The following is a 21,784-nucleotide window of genomic DNA, read 5'->3' as shown; positions in this document are numbered from 1 at the left end:
ATGCTTACTGATCTTCAAAGATATTCCACTGAACAGGAACAGCAAGACTGGTGTTATCCAGTATTGCAGAAAAATCCTAAGACAGGATTAGTCTGCAAAGAGGGGGTAGGATATAACAGCATTGAGAATCCTTACAGATACTCATGGGAAGGCCTTTCCCCACCCCCTGGGCAAGACGCCCAATGATAGTGCAGGAAGGTGATCTTGATTTAATAAGGGAAGAATATGTCACCAAATTGATACAGGTTCTTAATAAAACTGAGGAAAAAGTTGCTTGTAAGTCTCCCTCTCTTTCACAGGAACCCACCCACCCATACAGGGTGGGGGATGAGGTAGTGATCAAAACACTGAAGAAAGGAAAATCCCAAGGTGACTTCGCATATGGCCCACCCACTATCGTGGTTGCAGTGACCAGAACAGCTGTGCTGACTGAACAGTCTCCAACTTGGATCCACGCCACCCGAGTGAAGCTTGTGAGAACAAGAGAGGAGGCAGGAACGGAGGCAGACAGCCTTGGCCTTGAAGAAGGACAAGAGGTACTAACGGGGGCAGACAGCCCTGACCTCCAACAAGGCCCAGAGGTACTAACGGGGGCAGACAGCCCTGACCTCCAACATGATGAGCTCCTCACTCTTTTCTGGGAAATGGTTGAATGTACTGACTAAGATTGCTTCAATAATCTTGTTGATTTTACCAATTAGTAGTAAGGGAGAAGTAGCCGCAACTAGCAAGGGCGGCGTCATCACCTTTTGGTATAATTCATCTAACACTCACGTAGCTACCTACACCTTTTGTCTTTGTGATATATTGAAAACATGTTCATATTATAACTATTGTTCCAACGACTATGTAGAAGGACAGGCCTATATATGTGTAACAGACTCATACTGGGGAAAAGGTTGTGCATACTAGGGATCAGTGGGATGGAATACAGGGACAGAATGGGGATATAAACCAGAAAGCGCCCTCAAAAGGAGGGATAAAAATTCTAAGTCCCTTTTGACTAGAATGACACTCCTTGAGAGAGGGACGTGTTATGTGGACACCTCCTCATTGAATTATTGCAAAAAAAAGGTCAGCGGAAATGAAGATTGTATTGACAATAGACAACCCTGGTAAATATGATGAAGGAGATTATGTATTGGGATGGTACTTCCATAAAATGTGGGGAGCTGAGACTTCTCAGGTAACACAAATGTTCAAACTTAGAGATATGTATAAGTCTAAGGAATACCAGCCCATCACAGGTGTCCCAAAAAACCCACTAGCCCCACATATAGTTTCTCTAAAAAACCTAAGGGCCATATCTAATCCCACATATGAGGATACTTTGGCCATGGGGACGGGTTTTTCTGATGTTAATTTGTGGCTGGAGTGGATGAAGTATAGTGCAGCCTCTGTGAATAAAAGTAACTGTTACATATGCGGTGCTGCCAAACCACACCTAGGTACCGTCCCCCTAGTGTTACCAGAAAGTGTTGAAGAATGTTTTTTGACTCTTTTTGTTAATATGTCTTATAACCACAGTGCATGTACAGAATGGAAATCAAAATACCCTCTTTTGTTAAAAAATCCTCGCCCAGGGGCAGGCATCCAGGTATATCCAGGTAACTACACATGTTACAAGGGGAGTACACATGGGAGGAATGTACAGAATTTCACCAAAGGTTATTGTCACAAATACAGCAATCTGAACATATCCCTCACTCAGAACCAAGTGTACTCCATAGGAGATGTGTACTGGATCTGTGGAGATGGAAAAATAAGATCCAGATTGGAAGGTGCCTGGAAAGGTGAATGTGCGCTTGCCAAAGCTATAATGAACATGCACATTTTTACTGAATCAGATATTATAGACAAAGGGGTGCTAAAGAGAAACAAAAGAAGCAGCCCCCTTTCAAGTTTTGATCCCCATGTATATATAGATGCAATAGGTGTTCCAAGAGGGGTCCCAGATGAGTTCAAAGCTAGAGATCAAGTAGCTGCCGGATTTGAATCAATAATTCCTATTTTTTGCTGTTTTTTGCTGAAGTTTTGTTTCTCTGTTAAGAAGTAACTCTGATTGCTGTAAAACTAATAACTATAAGGTTTCTATTCTCTGTAACCCTGAATCTTATCTCTTTGGCACTACTCCCGGACAATATTCCTAATATGGAAGTTTCGTTTTTGTTTCTTTTTCCCTAACTGTAGAATGAAACGTGTTAATATGATAGGTTAAATACATAACATACGATGATATGCTAATAAAGAGGGTAAAGCCCCCTCTATATAACCTGTGTGCATTAAAAATAAACCTCAGAGTGTTCATTCAGTACATCACTGTTGTGTCTTTCGTTACCTACTGAGTGAAGCGCTCTCCTGACGTCAGAAAGGGACTCAAACCAAGCCGATACTAGAAGTTTGGTGCCAGGGGTACCAAGTGGGACTCAGAGATTCCTATCATTATCCATATTGCTTCTTTTGCTGGCTGGATTAATTTCTCCACCACATTATACACTTCTTGTTTACATGGTTACGACCACTCTGCAATCCATCAGTGGTGGCCGTGCTTACACAATATAGAAAACAGCATAGGCCTCTCTGGTGGCCGGGATCATGGGAGCACACATAGACTGGTGCTTTTTTCTATAGTGTCCAAGCATGACCACCACTGTAGGGTGGTCGTAACCTCTGGAAACGAGCAGTGTATAATTTGATGAAAAAATGAGCCAGCAAAGGAAGCAATATGGATTATAACAATGCATTAGTAAGTGCCTTGTAATAACTTTATGTACATGATAAATTCTGTTTGCTGAAGTGAGACAACCCCTTTAGTGGTAAAAGGTGTTTAGTAATTTTGATTTTTGAGTTTTTAATATAAAGTACCAGTGTATATCTATATAGTAATAGTATTATTAGCACTTAAACGGGTTGGCCACTTTCTGGTAATTGTTGCCAATGAGTTTGTGAGATGATTATTTGTCACTCACTAATTTAGCCTTTGTTGAAATGATGTGCCATTTTCTGTATTTCATAAGGTATTGCTCCCTTGTTTACAGAGTCTTTTGTGCTGTCCACATGCAGGTCCTGTCCATAAAATGGTCACTGATGGAGGGTCATGTGACCAGGCAAATCCCCTCCATGTGATGTCTCCTCCATTCAAAAACATTGCATCTGCACTAAACTCCCAATCGAACAAGAGCAGATGGCAGGTGCAGTGTATTTGAAAGAAGGAGGAATCACGTGATGATGATCTGCCTGGTCACATGACCCTCCATCAGCAGCCATCTTATGGACAGGACCTCTATGTGGACAGCACAAAAGACTTTGTAAACAAGGGAGTTTACCTCAGGAAATATAGAAAATGGTGCAGAATTTCAACAAAGACTATATTAGTAAGTGCCATATAAGCATCTTACATAGACATTGGTCAACAATAACCAGAAAGTGGCCAACCCGTTTAAGTATGCTCTAATGATAAGCAATATGGCCAATGGACTGCCGGTTGTCTACCTATACCAGGTATGCCACAGGTATGCCACAGTGAATCCCCTGTGAACAACCTGTCCCTCTGCCACTAACTTTAAATACTAAGATCAATGTTGATCATGACTTTTAAAGGGCTATAATGGCGAAGATCAGAGGTTTTGCTTGTGTCTTCCATTGGAGCGAGGTTGTGGCTGCATATTACAGCTGTTTTACTAGCCAAGGCGATCAGCATGACAAGTATGCTCACCACCATGACCCAGCTATTTCCTGCACCCTTCTCCCTGGCATATGTGCAAATTTCTGAATCCATCTAATCTGTGCATGCACCAGGGAGAGCAAGGGTTCTGGTCCTGAAGCACCTCATGGATCCCACATGGACCCCACCCCTGAGGATTTTCAGCCTCAAATTCCTCAGTCTGTGGGCACCTCAGGAATCCAGGTTGACGCTGTGGGCCTCACAGAAATGGATTCCTTCAAAAATCTTTTTCGCTTAAGATTTTCTAAATTTGTCATCATTTACTTGACTACCTGAGTTGGACCACAGTAGATGCAGGGGAGATGATAATATTTTCATGGCTGTTACTGTATACAGGTCTTGTAAAAAAGCCAGAAATTTGACAGCATTGCCGTTTTGTACCTCAATCCAATTTACCGCAAATTAGCAAGTGCGAACAGCCTGCCCCACTTAGCTAAATAAGTATTCATTCTTACCTGCTCCCAGCCACTTGGATCCTCCATGTTGCCTCTGGTGTCTCCATCCTCTGGTCCCTGCACTGCTTTCTTCTGGCACAGATGGGCAAGGTCACATGCTTCACTATCGCCAATGACTGACTTCAGCAGGGATGTGCTGCTTGTGGCCATGTCACCGTTGAAGCCAGTCATTGGCTGCAGTGGAGCATGTGACCCTGCCCATGCAGTGCCAGAAGAAATCTGTGCAGGAGACCAGAAGATGGAGACATCGGAGGCAGCACAGAGAATCAGGGAGCAGGTAAATATAAATCCTTAGCTTAGTGGGGCAGGCTGCTGGAACTTGGTAAAATGGCATTATTAATGCAGAACCCCTTTAAAGGGACCTTAAATTTCTGCCAATACCTGCCCAGCAACAGGACAAGGTATGGCATCAAAATATACAAGCTGTACAAGAGTATCTCAGGGTACACAACAGATTTGCAAAGGGAAGGACACTTGGGTTGAGCACCTAGAATGCTTCCCCCATCCTATCAGGATGCAGATACAGCTCCAGCATCCTCCCTACTGCAAATGGTTCTGCGCAGGCCGGAGTGATACAGTGACGTCTTTGCAGAATGGAGAACAGAGCAGACTCTCTGCCCCACTCGTCATGGGAACATGGGGTAGGAGAGGATTCAATTAGGTGGCATCACTGTCACGACCGCTACCCCAGCAGCAGTCGTGTCGCACCAGACGGAGGGGAAGGGGGACCCTTATCTACGGATGGGAATAGTATGGCCACCCCTGACTAACCCTAAGCTGGCACCTGTCTGCCCTGATACCCTAGACGGGGTGTGAACCCGTGCGGCGAGCAGGATGCCTAAACCCTCAGTCACCCTAAAGCCTAGAGTGGGGAAAGGCCGATGGGAGCACTAGTCACCATCACTCATGTCTAGGAGAACAGCAGGGGAAGACAGCAACAAACTATATAACAGATAGACTTATCCAGTCACGAGCAGAGAAGGCGATCCCAATCACGACAGTCCACGCCGGACAAGGGCTCCACAGCAACACCATCAAACGATCTCCTTCAAAGGTCAGAATAGTACTGGAAGTAAGGACTATATCTGGCAATGACTGCAAGTGAAAGTGAAACTAATATAGTAGCTGGGAGTGGCAGACAGGACTCACCTGAGAAGGATGCCTACAAACTCCCAGTCAGGACAAAAAGGGTTCACAAGGCAAAACCCAGATGACATACCCTGAACCACGGAGCAAACTCACAAGCTATCGCGAGTAGCAAGTCGCTGCGACCTTCTCCTCCCAGACCTGTCTGGATCAGTCACAGTCGTGACAGTACCCCCCTTTCTACGAGGGGCCCCTGGACCCTCAAGACCAGGCCTCTCCGGATGCAAAATGGGCTCTGGTACCTCAACATCACCCCCTCCAGGAAAACTTTGAGACAATGCATCCGCCTTAGTATTTTTTGCCCCCGGGCGATAGGTTATTACAAAATTAAACCTAGTAAAAAATAACGACCACCGAGCCTGTCTAGGGGTGAGACGTTTAGCAGACTCCAGATATAATAAGTTTTTGTGATCAGTAATCACCGTGACGGGATGAACCGCCCCCTCCAAAAAATGACGCCACTCCTCAAAAGCCAACTTAATAGCCAAAAGTTCCCTGTTGCCAATATCATAGTTCCTTTCTGCAGTAGACAATTTCTTCGAAAAGAAAGCACACGGACGCTGTTCTGCTTCGCGTTATTGAACTGTTGTATAACACTAGTCAGACAGCTTAACAATAATTCAGAAGTCAAGAAACGTGAGACATCAGATCTGTATGTTCTCTCTTTTCTGAATAACTTTGTAAAACTACAATATAAACATAAACAAAACATATGTGTCAGTACATTACATATAATACAGCAGCCTCACTCCATCAGTGAGAGTACTCACAGACAATTCCATCATTAGTCCAGGAATAGGTCAAGAGCTCCTCTGCATGCAGCCTGCCACATCCAAGAGCAGTGATGAAATGGAGGAAATACAGTTCCGGGTTAAAGGTTACTGCCTCTGACAATACACTTCCTGTAAAGTTCTGGCGAAGTAGAAACTAACTCTGAACACTAGATGGCAGCAACGTCAAACATAACATTTCAATATAATCTTTACAGCACATTACATCCATTTATTATGCACAAAATGAGCAGAACACTCCCTGTCTGCCATAATTATTATGTCACTACCTAAATAACTACTGCTATGCAGGAAAAACATATAAACAGGAAATGGAATCCTAGCTAATCGGAAACTAAAACTATAATGTCAGTTATAGGTCTAAGATAGATTTTGGAAGTCCCATTCTTTGCAATCTTGACCTCCACCTTCCTAACCTTGCCATCCCTGCTTGGTAGAGCATTGACAATAAGTCCTACAGGCCACTCGTTCCTGCTCTCTTGGCTGTCTTTCAACAGAACAACATCACCCACTTTTACATTTGGGCGATCCTCAGTCCATTTCCTACGGCGTTGCAGATTGGACAGATACTCCCTCTTCCATCTTTTCCAAAAGGTGTCTGCCAAACATTGTACTTGCTTCCATTGTTTCGCATGAACTTGTGTTGTACTTATGGTTCCGGATGGAGCAGACAAAGAGTTCACCTTTTGAGTCAACAACATTGCTGGGGTAAGGACCATAGGTGTATCTGGGTCTGAGGACACAGGAACTATAGGCCTGGCATTCATAATAGCTGTAACCTCTGCCATAAAGGTGCTTAAAGTCTCATGGGTCAAGTGAGCAGTTTTAGTTTGTAGCAACATAGCGTCCAAGATTCGCCTGGCAATACCTATAAGCCTCTCCCAGACACCACCCATGTGTGAAGAGTGTGGAGGATTAAAGACCCATGTACATCCTCTGTCTTGGAGAAAGTCTTGCATTTGTGATTCGCTGGCACAAATGTTAAGTTCCTTGCAGGCTCCTACAAAGTTTGTTCCTCTGTCAGAATGGAGCAGTTTTGCTGGGCCACGAATTGAGAAGAATCGCCTTAAGGCATTAATAAAGCTTGATGTTGACATGGTTTCAAGTAGCTCTATGTGTACAGCTCGGGTGGACAAACAAGTGAAAAGGACTGCCCATCGTTTACTGTCTGCGCTGCCTCCTCTAGTGCGGCGGGTTAAAACAGACCACGGACCAAATACATCTAAGCCCACATTGGTGAAAGGTGGTTGAGCAATTACTCTGTCCTCTGGTAGCTCTGCCATCTTTTGACTTTGTAACCTTCCTCGCAGCTTGCGACAGATGACACATTTGTGTATGACAGCTGATACCAAGCGTTTGCCACCAAGAATCCAGAAACCTGCAGATCTAATTGCACCCTCTGTGATGTGTCGGCCTTGGTGAACTACTTGTTCATGATAGTACCTAACAAGCAGTGTCGCAATGTGGTGATCATAAGGTATAATGACAGGCTGTTTCTCTTCCTCTGTAAGTTCTGCAAGAGACAAACGTCCACCTACTCTCAACAACCCATTTTTGTCTAAAAAGGGGCTAAGCTTCCTAAGACGGCTTAGTTTTGGGAATGTCTTTTGTTTTTTGATGCAGTCAATTTCCTTCTGGAAATGTTTGTTTTGAACAGAAGAGATTATAACAGACATTGCCTGAGTAAGTTCTTCTAGATTGACCTGTTCATGGAAACTTTCCCACCTTCTGACCTGATTGCTACTGGTTCCCCTCTGGAAGGTTCTAGCGACATGGATGAGTCTGGCTAGGGTCTTAACTAATATCTTCCAGCAAGAAAATCTATCAAAGCAATGTGAGTGAAGTGTGGCTTCAGAAGCTCTGGTACTGAAACTTGTAATTTCAAATCTGATTTCAGGGTCAGCTTCAGGCTCTATGAGTGGAAAAACATTAGCAGTGTCTATCTGCTCACAGTGTGGTTGGTACAGAAAGGATGGGCCTGAGAACCATATAGAGTTCTGAAGGCATGCTGCTTGAGTAGGCCTAGTAGCATAATCTGCAGGGTTTTGCTCTGTAGATACATAGAACCACTGATCTGGGTGTGTAGACTGCCTGATTCTATTCACTCTGTTGGAGACATACAGATAGAACCTCCTAGTGGTGTTGCAAATGTAGCCTAGGACAGTCTTGCTATCAGTGAAGAATCTCACAGCATCAAAGTCAGTGTCTAGTTCATCTGTGATTAGCTCAGACATTTCGACTGCAAGTACGGCAGCACACAACTCTAAACGAGGAATAGTGTGGGCTGGTTTTGGGCTTAATTTGGACTTTCCCATGACAAATCCAACATGACACACATTTTCTGCATCAATTACTTTCAAGTAAGCTACTGCACCTATAGCTGTGGTGGATGCGTCTGAGAATATGCATAGTTCTTTCCTGCAAGATGATGATAGAGATACGAGCACATAGCATCTGTCTATCTTTAGGTGCTCTAACGCTTGCAAGGATTCTGTCCATTGAACCCACTCACTTAGTCTCTCTTGTGGAAGCAATGCATCCCACTCACTTTTCCCAGATGACAGTTCACGAACTAAGGCCTTACCTCTTATAGTCACAGGTGATACAAACCCTAGGGGATCATAGAGGCTATTTACGGTGGATAGAATACCTCTACGTGTAAAAGGCTTTTCCTCTGAGGAAACTCGGAAAACAAAACTATCATTTTCTAGATCCCAACTTAGGCCTAGGCTTTTCTGCAAGGGAAGGGTGTCTGTACCTAGGCAAAGATCTTTAAGGTCCTTAGCTCTGTCTGCTACAGGGAAGGCTTCCATTACTTTTTGGCTGTTGGAAGCGATTTTATGAAGACGCAGGTCGGATTCTGCCAGCATTTCTTTTGCTTTACTAAGGATGGATATTGCATCTTTAGGTGTGCTAGCAGAAGCGAGTCCATCATCTACATAGAAATGTCTCAATACAAAGTGTTTGGCTTCTTGTCCATAGCACTCTGCATTTTTCTGGGCAGCTTTTTGCATGCAGTATATAGCGACGGCAGGAGAGGGGCTATTGCCAAATACGTGCACTTTCATTCTGTACTCGACAATTTCTTTGTCTATGTCATTGTCTTTGTACCAGAGAAAACGTAAAAAGTCTCTGTGGTCTTCTCTGACAAGAAAGCAATAAAACATTTGTTGCACATCTGCTGTGAAAGCAACGGGCTCTTTTCTGAAGCGCATGAGGACACCTAGCAAAGTATTGTTTAGGTCAGGGCCACTCAACAGTACGTCATTTAACGACACTCCTTTATACTCTGCGCTGGAATCAAAAACTATTCTGATTTGGTTAGGTTTGTGCGGATGGTAAACACCAAACATTGGTAGATACCAGTGTTCCCTGTCTGTCTCAAGTGGTCCTGCAACTTCAGCGTGATCATTGTCTAGCATCCCTTTAATGAATTCAGTGAAATCTCTCTTCACTTCTGGCTTTCTCTGCAGTGTTTTGCTGAGTGAATGCAAACGCTTCATGGCTTGCTCCCTGTTACTAGGCAGAACACGTCTGGGTGTGCGAAAGGGGAGAGGAGCCACCCAACTGTGATTGTCATCTTGGTAAGCCTCTTTATCCATAATCTGCAAGAAGATCTGATCCTCTATAGAGAGGGCCTGTTTATCATCATCTTTAGTTTTCTGAAATACTGTTATCCCTAGATTGTCCGTCTCAATGTTGTAATTGACTTCTTCTTTACCATATAATGTAGAAGAGTCACAGTGTTGTGTTGACCTGCTAAAGCTTTCCTTGACAATGAAGTTGTTGTGACAGGGACTGAGAAGGGACGTACGTCCATTTGTTAACACAGACGTCTTCAAAGTGCTAATGTTGTCAGGCTGGTGAACTGTCCCCAGGCAAACTTCTCCTACAATGACCCACCCCAGGTCCAGTCTCTGTGCATAGGGGGCATTATAAGGTCCATTGATTTGCTGGCGTACCTTGTGTACCTGAAGGATATCTCTTCCAAGAAGTAGAAGGATAGAAACATCTGGCTCAACGACTGGGATAAGGTGAGCAATTGAGCGGAGGTGAGGGTGGTGATGAGCCACTTCTGGAGATGGAATCTCAGTTTTGTCATCAGGTATCATGCCACACTCTATTAGGGTAGGAAGTGGGAACTGCACTTTCTTATTGAAGGATTCAATGGTAAAGTCAGTAGCTCTTCTCCCTGTGGTTTCAATTGTCCCTGCACATGTCCTTAGAGTGTATGGAACTGCACTTGCCTTAATGTTAAAGATATCAAAGAAATCTGACTTTGCAAGGGATCTGTTGCTCTGTTCATCTAGCACTGCATACATTTTCACTGCCCTTTCTCTCTTGCCAGTGGGATACACAGTCACTAAACAGATTTTAGAGCATGATCGTGCACTCTTGCCTTGTCCACATACTTCTGTGCAATTAGACATTACAGAGGAGAGTGGGGTCTCTTGTTGCTCCCTGCCCTGATCTTTCCTGGGTTCTACAGTCTCTAGTGGGGCAGGAGCAGGGCCAGGGTGCAAAGCTGCAATATGTCTCTCACTGCCACATTCTGTACATTCTACTGGTATTTTGCAGTCTTTGGCAATGTGATAAGTAGATCCGCAGCACTTGAAACAGATGCCGTTTTGTTTAAGGAAGGACATCCGCTCCGCAATGGGTTTGCTTCTAAAGCCTTTGCATTTCTTTAGTGGATGTGATTTTTTGTGTATTGGACAATGTCTGTCAGGGTTTTCTATGGTGTGTACCTTGTGGGTGCTTTGGTAGTCTGTAACTTCTGAAGGTACAGCTGTTTTGTGTGTGGATACAGAGGTCCTACCGTGAGGTCTGTGAGGTCTCTCAGGTCTGTGTGATTGATTGCCGCTGGTGGCGAAGGCAAAACTGGGATCACTTCGGATTTTCGCTTGCTGTCGGACAAACCTAGAAAACACAGAAAAAGGGGGAAAAGCGACTCCATAATCTTCTTTGAATTTACCTCCCACAGACATCCACTTGTCTTGCAGATTTGAGGATAGTTTCTCTACTATGGGATTAGTGCCTCTAGCTGTATCTAGATACGAAAGTCCTTGCAAGTAGCCATCCTCTTTGGCATATTCTATCTCTAGTAGAAGATCACTTAGTTCTTGTAGCCGCACGTTGTCTCTGTAGCCCACCTTGGGAAAGACTTCAAGTTTTTTCAACAGTGCTCCTTCTATTACCTCTGGGGATCCATACGTTTCTTCTAGTCTTTTCCAGGTCATGTTGAGTCCTGCTCCAGGGTTGAACAGGTTTTCTCTTCTCATCCTCTTAGCATGCTCTGCTGACTCAGTACCAAGCCATTTTATCATTAAATTAAGCATTTCTGCTGGTGATAAGTTCAGACCTTCAGTGGCATTCAGAAAGGAAGATTTCCATGCCCAAAAGTTTTCAGGACAGTCATCAAATTGGATAAAGCCTGAGCTAACCATTTCTTTGCGGATGAGATATTTGGTGACATCCACTGCACATTGTTGTTCGCGTATGTAATCTATAGGTTGAGGTGATGGGAACACTTGTTTTTTGTTCTTAGGGGTTTCTGGTGCTTCCTTCTTGGTTTGCTGGCAGCCGCTGACCTCATGAGGTTGATTGGGCCTGCTCAGGGGGTATGTTGATCTCGGCCTGAATTCCTTTGCTTCAGGTTTAAGAGACTGTTCCTTTGTATGCGCATCAGTAAGGTTCTGGACGTACTCACTTGTACGATCTGCAGAGAATAGAGGTTTTTCTGGAACCTCTGAGTCTTTATATGATTTTTCACTTCCTGACCAACTTGTTCCCATGTAGGCAGCGGCCTCTGCTTCAGCAACTGCAACTGCAGTCTGTCGCTGCAGGATGAGCAATTTTGATTCTAAAACCGCTTCTTCTTGTGCTATGGCAGCTTCCCTAACTGCTCTCTCTTGTGCTATGGCAGCTTCCCTAGCTACTTCCTTAGCTCTCTCTTGTGCTATGGCAGCTTCCCTAGCTGCTTCCTTAGCTCTCTCTTGTGCTATGGCAGCTTCCCTAGCTGCTGTCTCTTGTGCTATGGCAGCTTTCTTTGCTGCTAACTCCTGTATCATCATGGCTTCTTTTTCTGCATACTGTAGCTGGACGCGGGCAGCTTCTGCCTTGGCACGAGCTCTAACTGCTGAGGAATTTGCTGAGGACATCTTGCTAGCCCGTGAAGTTCTAGAGACATGCGACCTTGCATCGTCTTGCTGGGCACTGGGAATGTTCTCCCTGCCTTGCTGTGTCGGCGGTAGCGTGGCATCAGCCTGGTACTGTGTTCCTGATCTTAGACTCATGCTGCAGTAATGGCGTCTCAGTTTATTCCAGACCGCCACGTGGGTTGTCTTTTTACTGACTATTCCAGACCGCCAAGTGGATTGTCTTTTTACTGTTCTGCTTCGCGTTATTGAACTGTTGTATAACACTAGTCAGACAGCTTAACAATAATTCAGAAGTGAAGAAACGTGAGACATCAGATCTGTATGTTCTCTCTTTTCTGAATAACTTTGTAAAACTACAATATAAACATAAACAAAACATATGTGTCAGTACATTACACATAATACAGCAGCCTCACTCCATCAGTGAGAGTACTCACAGACAATTCCATCATTAGTCCAGGAATAGATCAAGAGCTCCTCTGCATGCAGCCTGCCACATCCAAGAGCAGTGATGAAATGGAGGAAATACAGTTCCAGGTTAAAGGTTACTGCCTCTGACTCAGAGAACAATACACTTCCTGTAAAGTTCTGGCGAAGTAGAAACTAACTCTGACCACTAGATGGCAGCAACGTCAAACATAACATTTCAATATAATCTTTACAGCACATTACATCCATTTATTATGCACAAAATGAGCAGAACAGACGCCATTCACCAGGGGACGGGCACTGAGATAGTACCGCTCCCACACCCACCTCTGATGCGTCAACCTCTACAATAAAAGGAAGCGAGACATCTGGCTGTACGAGAATAGGGGCCGAGGTGAATCTCTCCGTCAGAGATGCAAAGGCAGTTTTGGCTGCATGTGACCATTTGGAAAAATCGGATCCCTTTCGGGTCATGTCCGTCAGTGGTTTGACCACCAAGGAATAGTTTTTTATAAACTTTCTATAAAAATTGGCAAACCCCAGGAAGCGTTGCAATGCCTTCAGGTTCTCAGGCAGATCCCAGTCTATAATCGCCCGGACTTTCTCTGGATCCATGCGGAAACGTGAATCTGACAACACATACCCCAGAAATGGCAGTTATTTTACGGCGAACACACATTTTTCTAACTTAGCAAACAATTTGTTGGCCCTTAATATCTGCAGCACTTGTCTCACATGGATCTTATGTGTATCCAGATCCGGGGAATAGACCAGGATGTCATCAAGATATATCACAACAAATCTCCCGATAAGGTGACTAAAAATATCGTTGACAAAATGTTGGAATACCGCAGGCGCATTAGTAAGACCAAATGGCATGACCAGATTTTCATAATGCCCTTCCGGACTATTAAAAGCCGTCTTCCACTCATCCCCCTCTTTGATGCGAACCAGGTTATAGGCTCCTCTGAGATCCATTTTGGAGAACCATTTAGCACCAGCAACTGATTAAAGAGGTCGGGAATGAGAGGAAGAGGATAGGGATCTCGGATAGTTATCCGGTTTAATTCCCGGAAATCCAGGCAAGGACGTAGGCCCCCATCTTTCTTTTTAACGAAAAAGAACCCTGCAGCCACAGGTGAAGAAGAGGGTCTGATGTGTCCCTTAGCCAAACTCTCGGAAACATAATCTTTCATAACCTTCCTCTCCGGGCCGGAAAGATTGTATAACCGGGTTTTAGGTAGTTTGGCCCCAGATAGTAGATTAATCGGGCAATCATATGGAAGATGAGGTGGTAACCCCTGACAACCCTTCTCAGAGAACACATCCATAAAATCTGACAGAAAGGCAGGTAAAGATGTTACAGAGAGTGTAGAGCACCTACTACTCAAGCAGTTGTCCTTACAATGTTCACTCTACTCCACAATCTCCCCGGCCTGCCAATCCACCACTGGATTGTGAGTCACCAGCCAGGGAAGCCCCAATACCATAGGAGCCGGAAGACCGTCCAGGACATAACATGAGATATGCTCTTTATGGAGGTCCCCTACCTGCAGATGGATATTATGAATGATCTGAGTTAACTCTTTCTGAGTAAGAGGGGAGGAGTCGATGGCAAAAACAGGAATAGTTCTGCGTATCGGTTCTGGAGTAAAACCCAGAGCCTGAGCAAACCGTGAATCCACCAAGTTGACCCCCGCCCCACTGTCCAAAAAGACGGAACAGATCTCAGTCTTATTGCCCGCCTCAACGGTAGCGGACAACAAAAACTGAGACATGCGTATGGAGGAAACGAATACGCCCAGACTGTTATCCTCCGCACAATCTGGGGACTCTAGTTTTCCCGGCGGCTCCTTTGTTTGTGGTCTCTTGGGTTCTGAGGGACAAACCTTTACAAAATGACCCCTCCCCCCACAACGAAAACAAACCTCTGACCTACAGCGGATTTTAGGAGGATTCACCCGTCTAGTGGCGCCCCCTATTTGCATTGGTTCGACTAGTTCATAACAAACCGATCCCTGCCCTATAGAGGCCTCCGTAAAATTTAATAGTCTCTCCCTGAGTCGTCTGTCGATTCTTATGGACAGAGACATAGCAGCCTCCAGAGACCTAGGGACCTTGTATACCGCCAGCGCGTCTTTTAATTTTTCAGACAACCCCTGGCAGAACTGACTCCTAAGGGCCGAGTCGTTCCATAACGTATCCGTAGCCCACCTACGGAATTCGGAACAATATAGTTCAGCAGACCGGTTCTCCTGCCGAAGTCCACGTAGCTTAGACTCAGCCAGTGAGACCCTGTCCGGGTCATCATATACGAGACCCAGGGCTTCAAAAAACTCCTCCACTGATCGTAAGGCCAGAGAGTCTGATGGTAGGGAGAAAGCCCAAGCCTGCGGATCTCCTTGCAGGAGAGAAATTACAATACCCACCCGTTGTTCCTCACCGCCGGAGGATCTAGGGCGTAACCTGAAGAACAATTTGCAAGCTTCTCTGAAGGTTACAAATTGGTCTCCCCCTCCTGAGAACCTATCAGGTAAAGCCACTCTTGGCTCAGGAGTACCTTGGTTTCCCGTAGCAACGGTGGAACCCAAGGATGGCTGCTGCAGCACTGTTGCTTTTAATCCTGCCACTTCAAGGGATAATCCCTGTAATTGTTTCGCCAAAACCGTAAACGGATCCATAGTGGAACAGAAAAATACAAAGCAAAACAGCAAGCAAAAAAAAAAAAGAAATGTCACTTTTTTTTTTTTTAAAAGGCCAGATATACTGTCACGACAGCTACCCCAGCAGCAGTCATGTCGCACCAGATGGAGGGGAAGGGGGACCCTTATCTATGTATGGGAATAGTATGGCCACCCCTGACTAACCCTAAGCTGGCACCTGTCTGCCCTGATACCCTAGACGGGGTGTGAACCCGTGCGGCGAGCAGGATGCCTAAACCCTCAGTCACCCTAAAGCCTAGAGTGGGGAAAGGCCAATGGGAGCACTAGTCACCATCACTCATGTCTAGGAGAACAGCAGGGGAAGACAGCATCAAACAAACTATATCAGAGATAGACTTATCCAGTCACGAGCAGAGAAGGCGATCCCAATCACGACAGTCCACGCCGGACAAGAGCTCTACAGCAACACCATCAAACGATCTCCTTCACAGGTCAGAATAGTACTGGAAGTAAGGACTATATCTGGCAATGACTGCAAGTGAAAGTGAAACTAATATAGTAGCTGGGAGTGGCAGACAGGACTCACCTGAGAAGGATGCCTACAAACTCCCAGTCAGGACAAAAAGGTTCACAAGGCAAAACCCAGATGACATACCCTGAACCACGGAGCAAACTCACAAGCTATCGCGAGTAGCAAGTCGCTGCCACCTTCTCCTCCCAGACCTGTCTGGATCAGTCACAGTCGTGACAATCACTGTGTATGGGGGTACTTAACAGAACCCCATACTGTATAGGGTCACCCATGGTGGCATCATACTGTATGGGGAGCACTGAAGGGGGCCTTATGCTTTATGGGTTCACTTATGGAGACCTAATACTGTATGAGGGCACTTACAGGGGTCCTACACTATGTGGGGGTACTTAAGGGGACATCATACTATGTCAGGGGGTCTAAGGGGCATTGTAATATGTTGGCAGGAGTAGGAGTGCATCCTTACTGTCTGAGGGGCACTAGAAGGACATTCTGACTTCTCTGGGGCACTAAGAGGCTATCCTTACTGTGAGGGGGAGCACTATGGGGATTTGGAGGATTGAGCATGTATAAATCATTGGGTGGGGTTAGAGGCATGGCTGAATGTTAAATCTTTTGCAGATGTTGTCCCTGCGTAGGTTTCTCAAAAGTTGAGAGGTATGGGAATGAGAACATGTTGTTGGTTAAGTACAAAAACAAGAGGGATGTACTTGTGTACTTGTACTGATCACAAGTCATGGTAACAGGAGTTCTACTACCCCAATATGACGTGCAGTACCACTATCACAACCCCCAAGCCTGCATCCTGGACTAGAATATGTACATGGGAGGGGTTGATCTTTAAAATCAATTGCTGATGCCGTACTGTGCTAAGTAAAAAAACAAAAGTGTGATACAAAAAGCTTGTTGTGCATATCATACAGATGACACTGTAAAACAAGAGGAAAAACTTTTAGAAGTGATAGAGTCATATTGTCCTAGGGTAAAGCTTCACTGGGAAGTCTCTTGAACAGCAAATACAGTAACTGAAGGACCCAAAGAGATGCAAAGTGTGTTCCAAAAAGAGAATATGAAATGACACCATTTATACAACATCCTTAAATAAATTACTTGAGAGATGTAATTTCCAAAATGGTGTCACTTCTTACGCATTTCCACTATGCTCATTCACCAGGGGCTCAGCAAATGCCAACATGACATCCTAAAACCATTCCAGCAAAATCTGCTCTCCAGAAGAAAAATGGCGCTCGCTTCCTTCTAAGCCCTGTCATGTGCCCATACAGAAGTTTACAACTACTTATGGTGTGGTGCTACATTCGGGAGGAAATGTCTAAAACATTGTCTGTTGCTTCTTCTCCAGTTACATGTGAAAATGAAATAATATAGACTAAAGCAACATTTTATGGAAAAAAAGGACATTTTCATTTTCACGCCTTAGTGTTAGAGATGAGTGAAATTTTCAAAAATTCGATTCGGACCGCTTCACCGAATTTTTTCAAGAAATTTACTTGATTACAAATTTATTTATCACTAAGAGCATTAAATCAGTTATATCCCGGCCTGCAGGGAGAGTGTATATCGGTGTACATAACTCTGCATTGCAGTAACGCATAGTCTGGTAGTGAAACAGTTACCGTGTGTCAGTATAACAGGTAGGTCTCATACAGTATATGCATGTGCGCATCGTCATGCAGGCCATCAAAATTCCTAGCTAACCCCTATCTAAACCAAAAGAAAAACATGAGATAACACTGCCAGCTCTGGCCTGTTGCTGCGGCTGCTGCTACCCCTCCTCCTTATTCTGCTGCTACTTCTGCCGGCTCTAGCATCATTTTTGCCACTGGCCGTTCCCTCGGAAGGGCTTGGCAACTGTCTGTTGGACATATTGTACAGTACACTAACTGTATATTAAAATAAGTTATTCAATGTCAATGTGGACACCATACTATGATTAGAACAAGGCAGGTTATTCACCCCAATTTAAGTATCAAGTTGTAATAGAATTGCTATTAAACAAGGAGGACACCATTCAATTATATAGCGCTATGCCCTACAAGGGATTGATGCAAACTGAGCTGTCTCCTAAGGATCCTTTCATTTTCAGACAGTCCCTGCACTCTTACTATGCTCTCCCTAAGATTTCCTCACAGTGTGTAAAATCTCTCCCTACAATCTCCCTGCACTCTCCCTGCACTGTCCCTGCTGTCTCCCTAACCAATATTCCACAATTAAAAGCTTTTAGCAACACTGTACTAGTGTTGAGCGCGAATATTCAAATTTCGAAATTTTTTCTCGAATATCGCAATTTCGAGATTTCGCGAATATTTAGAATATAGTTTCATATATTCGCGAAATCGAATAATCGTATATTTTATTTTCTTATGCATAAAAAAAAACCATAACGAATAAAATAATCGTACGATTTTTTATTTTTATTTTTTTCCTGTATAAGGCACGTTCCTTTGACTAAGGCTAGGCTAATATGTGTATTTACGAAATTTCATAATATTGCTCTAACTTCGTCTTTTAGAATATTCGTAATATTCTAAAAGACGGAGTTAGAGCAATATTACGAATATTCAAAAGACGAAGTTTCCCGAAACGGAACACAACGGAAACAAAAAAAAAAACTGAAAAACGGATCCGTGAAAAACGGAACGCAAAACACTGAAATGGACATACTGTAGTGTGAAAGAGGCCTTAGGCCTATTGCACACGACCGTATGGCTTTTTCAGTGTTTTGCGGTCCGTTTTTCACGGATCCGTTGTTCCGTTTTTGTTTCCGTTGCGTTTCCGTTTTTGTTCCGTTTTTCCGTTCCGTTTTTCCGTATGGCATATACAGTATACAGTAATTACATAGATAAAATTGGGCTGGGCATAGCAATTTCAATAGATGGTTCAGCAAAAAACGGAAACGGAAACGGAAGACATACGGATGCATTTCCGTATGTGTTCAAATTTTTTTGCGGAACCCATTGACTTGAATAGAGCCACGGAATGATGATTTGCGGGCAATAATCGGACATGTTCTATCTTTCAACGGAACGGAAAAACGGTAAACGGAATGCATTACGGAGTACATTCAGTTTTTTTTGCGGAACCATTGAAAATTAATGGTTCCGTTTACGGACCGTATACGAACTCAAAAAACGCCAGTAAACTGTGAAAAAAAAAGGCCGTGTGCAGGAGGCCTAAAAAAGGATTACTTACTACCTCCTGAATGGCATATCTGTTTATAATAGATCAGACTCAGCTATTATAAAGATATGTATGCCTATAAGCCAGATATGCAATTCAGGAGCATGGAAAAGCTAGGTGAAAAAAATCATCACCCAGCTTTTCCATGCTCCGGAATGACATGTATAAATGATACAGTATAATAGGTGAGGCGAGCCAATGCTGATTTACTTACCGCCTATGAGTTGTTTTCTGGGCAGTACACTGAAGGCTGCTGAACGCGACTCACCGCTGGCAGCGCCCCTGACTCCACGCAGGAAGAATTTTGAACTTCCCGCGCGCAGCAGCCGTCACGGTCTTTCACTTTACGGCATGGCCTAGGCCCCAGGTGAGGAGTCTGACGTGACGACGCAGCGCGGCGTGCACAGCTGACCTGTCACCTGACCTGATCTGTCAGACTGTCAGTGTCCTGGTGAGTTGTGTAAAGGGCCGGCCTGGGAAGATTCTCCTTGCGCGCAGGCCCTGTCATCATCTGACAGTCGCACGGTTTCGTCCTACTAAATGGCCGCGGGACGGGTGCCAGGCAACCTCAGCGAGGCGGCCTATGCGGACCTAGCTCCGTTGGCCTATGCGGGCTGCTGGGCCTATTTTCAATGCAGGGGGCCTGGAGCTGCAGCTCCATCCGCCCCTACGTTAATTCCGGCCCTGCCCCCTCAGCATGTAAATAAACAATGACAGAACCATGAAAAGGTTGACATATGTGTTTTAACTTGATGAAATCTTGTTTAACCAAATTATATGTATATCCTGATGGGTTTTAATAGTTTTTTTTTTTTTTTTCATTAACTCGGATTAACCCTTTAACTTAAATCCTAACTGCCAACTGACGGCGCTGTAGAGTTTCACAGTTAAAGGGCCGGTCAACGTGAAATTTACTGTTAAAGGGCGACCCTTGCAAAAGTCACTGTTATTTATATAATATTTGCACTAAATAAATACCCGAGCAACGCGGGGTCCCACAGCTAGTTTATGTATTAAATAACAATATAAAAACATACGAAAGCAAGTGATTAAACCAAATAAAATATTATTTTAAAATACAAAGTATGTAAAATATCAAAAAAAAAAACTAAGGCAACTTTGAAGTTCATGCTGGATCTCCATGAGGTCTTCATTCTGTATCCCTCATCTGCTCCTCCAGCTTCTTGTAGGCATCATCCAGCTGACGCTGATGCCTTTGTAAGCGCCCCTGAAGAAGCCCTATTTTTTTTTTTTTTTTCGGCTTTTATAGCCCGCATGGCCTTTGCCTTGGGATTTCTGATGCTCAGGAGGCGCTTTTTAAGTTTTCTAATAACTGTTAGGATAAAAAAAAATATTACACTGACTTCCAATAAGATGAAGGCAGTTAGTGGTTTGTGTGGAGTTTTTGTTACAGTACTGTCCATTTATAGAACCAAATTTTTTTAAATTACAGTTTTGAAAATTATATAGTTGTTTATTTAGTATTTCAATATAGTATAATGTTATTTAGTGGGTTAATTAATGCAATATCATTACAGTATAATAGTATTTAGTTGTTTTTTTTAGATGAAAGAACAATCTACACTTTTGTGTAGCTAAGCATTTCTGTTGCCCATGGTCAATATGAATAACACATGAAAGTTCTCATCTTAAAAATATCACTTCTAAGGGCTCTTTCACACCTGCGTTGTTGTGTTCCGGCATAGAGTTCCGTCGTCGGGGCTCTATGCCGGAAGAATCCTGATCAGTTTTATCCTAATGCATTCTGAATGGAGAGAAATCCGTTCAGGATGCATCAGGATGTCTTCAGTTCCGGAACGGAACGTTTTTTGGCCGGAGAAAATACCGCAGCATGCTGCGCTTTTTGCTCCGGCCAAAAATCCGGAACACTTGCCGCAAGGCCGGATCCGGAATTAATGCCCATTGAAAGGCATTGATCCGGATCCGGCCTTAAGCTAAACGTCGTTTCGGCGCATTGCCGGATCCGACATTTAGCTTTTTCAGAGTGGTTACCATGGCTGCCGGGACGCTAAAGTCCTGACAGCCATGGTAAGTGTAGCGGGGAGCGGGGGAGCAGTGTACTTACCGTCCGTGCGGCTCCCCGGGCGCTCCAGAGTGACGTCAGGGCGCCCCAAGCGCATGGATCATGTGATCACATGGATCACGTCATCCATGCGCATGGGGCGCTCTGACGTCATTCTGGAGCGCCCGGGGAGCCGCACGGACTGTAAGTATACCGCTCCCCCGCTCCCCGCTACTACTATGGCAACCAGGACTTTAATAGCGTCCTGGGTGCCATAGTAACACTGAACGCATTTGGAAGACGGTTCCGTCTTCAAATGCTTTCAGTACACTTGCGTTTTTCCGGATCCGGAGTGTAATTCCGGCAAGTGGAGTACACGCCGGATCCGGACAACGCAAGTGTGAAAGAGGCCTAATACAAAAGAGCTATAAGATTTTATGAATGGAAAAAGAAAACAAAACTTTTTTAAAAGGGCTTTTGAACACACTACAAAATCTAAATAGTCTTCATATAGACATAGTCGTGGCACCATGTCTCTGAGATGCCATAAATTTAAAGACAATAATATGTACTCAGCCCCTTATCTGTAAGATAATAATGGACTTATTATGATCGTCTTTGATATGTTTGTATCTTATATTTTAAATGCCCATTCATTCCGC

This window comes from Bufo bufo, chromosome 3 (genome assembly GCF_905171765.1).
Source record: "Bufo bufo chromosome 3, aBufBuf1.1, whole genome shotgun sequence".
In the NCBI taxonomy this organism is placed as follows: domain Eukaryota; kingdom Metazoa; phylum Chordata; class Amphibia; order Anura; family Bufonidae; genus Bufo; species Bufo bufo.
This window is presented reverse-complemented; position numbering follows the sequence as displayed.